Source organism: Nannospalax galili, unplaced genomic scaffold, assembly GCF_000622305.1.
Source record: "Nannospalax galili isolate Female #2095 unplaced genomic scaffold, S.galili_v1.0 scaffold337, whole genome shotgun sequence".
Classification (NCBI taxonomy): domain Eukaryota; kingdom Metazoa; phylum Chordata; class Mammalia; order Rodentia; family Spalacidae; genus Nannospalax; species Nannospalax galili.
The window spans coordinates 2668648-2673076 of record NW_008340932.1 but is presented as its reverse complement, the minus strand read 5'-3'; the positions used below and the strand labels follow the sequence as shown (position 1 = coordinate 2673076).

General features: G+C 39.2%; 1 pseudogene; it reads left to right on the top strand.

Moving 5' to 3' along the window:
* Window positions 1-2534: 2534 nt before the first annotated feature.
* Window positions 2535-3200, top strand: LOC103736695 (annotated as a pseudogene).
* The last annotated feature ends 1229 nt before the right edge of the window (window positions 3201-4429 follow it).

The window sequence follows — 4429 nt, the reverse complement described above, 5'->3', positions numbered from 1 at the left end:
TAGAACTTGTAATGCTAATTACTCTTGCCTTTACTTCTCCTTCACAGCTCCATTCAGGATTCAAGGACTTTTTTTTTGTCTTAGAGATAAGAGTTATGCAATTTGGGAGTCTTTTAGATAGACCCATTGAAGGGGTACTCCATTGCCTCACCCTGTGTCCCTGTTCAGCATGGAAGAAGCCAGAGTGGTCTGTGTCCCTATTCCCTATCTGCAAGTTGGGTAACCTCTTCAGAGGATGATAAGGAAGTAGGAATTGGAAAAAAAAAAGAACCCAAAGAAAAGTAGCCAGTTTCCTGGCTAAAACTCACAATGTCCTTGGGCCTCTTAGCAATACACTCTGTTCCCAAGGCCAAAAATGTCAAAAGTATTTGGGAGCTTTTATCTAATCCTTAAAAGATTTTAGGATTACCTCTTCTAAGGGGGGGAGTATTAGAGTAGCCAAAAGCCCCATTAGAAAAATAAGTAAAAGAAGAAAGAATACATGAAAAAAAAGAAAGAGAGGATCTTATCAGAAAAGAAGTATTCTCAAAATATCTGAACCAATATTTTAGCACCACCTTCTCATTTCCAACAGAATCTTTACACAATTGTAGATAAGACTACAAGTCCTAGATCTAGCCTGCTATTATCTTTCAGGGTGATTATATAACGAATTAATACATGTAAATAATTCAGTGTAGAGCTTGTTCTATAATATATGTTAAAATATTTGCTTTTACTAAGGAAAAAGAAATCTAAGAAGTGGTGTGAATCTTTGAAGACAGTACTGATGTTAAATGTTTCAAACTTGTAAGTGTTCAACTTTTGAATATCTCTACTATAAATAAAGTTTCAGTATGCACCTCACAAAAAAATTTTTTTGCTGAAAAACTTAAATTCCTCTTCTCTCTATTCCTGGGAATTCAGAGTAAACAAGATTATAATTATATAAATGATTCACACAGTAGGGAAGTTGGGGGGGGTGATGGATTATTTCAAACTCAACCTGGAGGCTGGACAGTTGACTCAACAGTTTAAGGGTATGTATTTATTTTTCTCTCTTTCTCACTCTTTTAATTGAGAAAAGAGATCCCTGTAACTCCAGCTGGCCTAGAACTCACTATGTAGGCCAAGACAGCCACGCTTTCCCAGATATCTGCCTGCCTCTGCCTTCTGAGTGCTGGAATGAAAGGTGTGCACCACCATACCTGGCTTCATGTACTGGTTTTGCAGAGAACCCACGTTCCATGTCCAGCACCATCTCAGGTGGCTCACAACCACCTCTAACTCAGGCTCCAGGGGAATTCTATACCTCTGGCCTCCACTGCCACCTGTACTGACATGCACATACCCAAGCAACACACACACACACACACACACACACACACACACACACACACACTCTAAAGGAATAAAAAATTTTAAATGTCAAACTCATCCTACCTAAAATGATATGACTTACATAGAACACCAATCACAGAATCTCAAATTGGATGAAGCCAACTAGTGCAGGATAGAAGGGTACAAGTGTACAATGAAAAGGAATATTCAATTTTCAACCACAGAGAAAAATAAAGCACATATAAATCATCATAGATATGCTTATTCTAGGAAATAAGCTGTTTAAAATATGTGCTATAATTTTCATTAAAAATTTTACCTTTTGAGTGGTTTTCTGTCTGAATATCAACACTCAGACTAAAAATAAAACAGGAGGTGATTAAAATGTGTCAATTGTGTTATAAGTGGAAAAAAAAAACTTAAGAAGGTTAGAGAGCTCAAATAATTTACATGACATTTTCTCCAGATTGAAAGAGGCAATATTTGGTCTTTGAAAATAAAATCAGTGTGCTGAAGAGTTATTATCAGAATCTGTTGTAAGGCAAGGAGTACATAAATACCAAGGGACCACTAAGAGAATTAATTGCTCAAAAAGACCAAAAAAAGAAAAGAAAAGAAAAGAAAAGAACTAATTGCTAGGTTTACAGAAGAAATTTAATGTCTTCTGAAATCTCATTAAATGCTAAGCAGGCATTTAAAACTTCTATTGAAGAAGAAAAAGCTAAATGAAAAAAAAAAAATTACAGGAATTGCTCTGTCTCCCAATTGGCTTGTTCCTCCAAGGGGCGGGGCCTGCCACAGAGGGTGGACTACTAAGGGGCTGCTGGGAGCCATCTTGAAAACAGAAGCTGGGAGCGGGGAGGAACCCTGGAGGCAGGTGGGTGTGGAGAGAGATGGCCCCAGGTGCCTCACCCACATGGACGTGAGAGGGGACATTTACCAACCTGGGAGGAGACTGCAGGCCCAAGATGCATGGGTGAGAGTTAACGGAGACTGTAGGTGGGGCTGAGGGAGCATCTGGTGGCCGGTTCTGAGCCAGGGGACAAGAGTGCTTGTCTCCCTGTAAGTTCCCCAATGGAGGAATGGTCTTGCTGCTTATGGCTTAGTCCCCCTGGCTTGTCCAGTTATCCTCCTTATACAGCCCAGGCCCATCAACCCAGAGATGGCCCACCCACAGTGGCCTGGCCCTCCAGAATCAGTTACCAATTAAGAAAATGCCTCAGGGCTCCTTGTCCAGCCCCTTTTGGGTATACGAAGTGGAAGTTGCTGGCTGACCAGACTGGAGAGAAACACTGCCCCCCTAGAGCTGGGGGGCATAGGGCTTGGCAGCTGTTCACCAGGGGTGGATTTTTCTCAAGTATTTTTCCAGTTTCTTTGTAACCAGGGAAATGACAATTTTAATTTTGGAATTAGATGGTGCTGGAAAAAAAAAAATTTTGTAGAGATAATGGGTTGGAGGAGTAGTTACTGCTATTCCTACTATCGTATTTAATGTAGAGATGGTGACATACAAAAACCTTAAATTCCAAGTTTGGGACTTAGGAGGACAGACAAGTATGAGGCCATATTGGAGATGTCATTATTCTAAGACAGATGCAGTCATCTATGTAGTTGACAATTGTGACAGAGACCAGATTGACTTTTCTAAATCAGAATTAGTTGCCATGTTGGAGGAAGAAGAACTGAGAAAAGCCATTTTAGTGGTGTTTGCAAACAAACAGGACATGGAGCAGGCCATGACAGCCTCAGAAATGGCAAACACACTTGGGTAACCAGCCTTGAAGGACCGGAAATGGCAGATATGTAAAACATCGTCAACCAAAGGCACTGGCCTCGATGAGGCAATGGAATGGTTAGCTGAAACATTAAAAAGTAGATAGTAGTAACTCCATCATATCTGCTCCTGTGAACCAAACTCGACATCACATATTCCTTTGGAAACAGATGTGTTTCTCATGACTGAATGTTAAAACTGTGCTAGCATATATAGAACTGACTTCAACATTTGCAATAAACAGTAAGTGTCTGGCGAGAGGGGTAACTTGACTGAATTATCCAAATGGTCTATGTAATGTAAAATATTTCTTCCCTGCTTTCTTGTGTTAAGGTATATATTGTATTTGTATGGAATTCTTACTTAAATACAGCTCTATTAAAGAATGTGCATTCTTCTTGGGGAGGGGCTATTTTTAATTAGTGGTTGCATCTTGTTTGTATAACACTGCAAAGATTTTAGCTCAGACTTTCCCCCTTTAAAATGAATTAAGTCTTTCCAAAGATTGGTCTCAGCGCAGTTTAGAAATTCAGCATGTATAATACACTCTTCATCTGCTAACTACTTAGTTTATATTAAGCGATTTAAGTGTTTGATTATATAGGCATGAATATTATTTTGTTGGCTAACTTCACTGACTTCTATAGTTTATAAAACTTTATATTTGTCAAAAGAATTTTACATATATTGACCTGATCAGTTTGTACAGGAACCGTCCGAAGAAGCTAGGCAAGGTTGTGATGACATCATTTTGAGGATGTGAACACAGGGTTCTGACGTGTTGCTTTGCGCTTGGCCCCTGTGCATAGTGAGATGGGAAGAGCATTCAGAGTCAGGCTTTGTGGTCAGAAACTTGTCTCATAAATTACATTGTGCCTGAAAATGTCAATGCTGGTAACTCGGACCCCTTAACTCTAAAAACGTGTGCTAAAGGCAGCTGTGTGTGGTAGCACACGCCTGTGATCCTGGCTCTCGGGAGACAGGAACAAGGATCAGGAAGGAGTTCAAGGTGGGATACATGAGACCATATCTCAAAAAAAAAGAAAGAAAGAAAGAGAGAGAGAAAGAAAGAAAAAAAGAAAGAAAGAAAGAAAGAGAGAGAGAAAAGCTGAAGTACTTATGCAACATTAAAAATAATGCTGTATGAACATGTCTATACTAGTAAAAAGATCAAGTGATACAGTAAAAACAAACCCAAATGGCTATATCTGATGAGTTTACATCACAGCAAAAAAGAAAAAAAATCACATGAAATAAACATTTTTAACAAACATTAAAAGAAAAGAAAATGCCTCACAGGCATGGCCAAGGCCAATTTAATGGAGGAAATTCCTC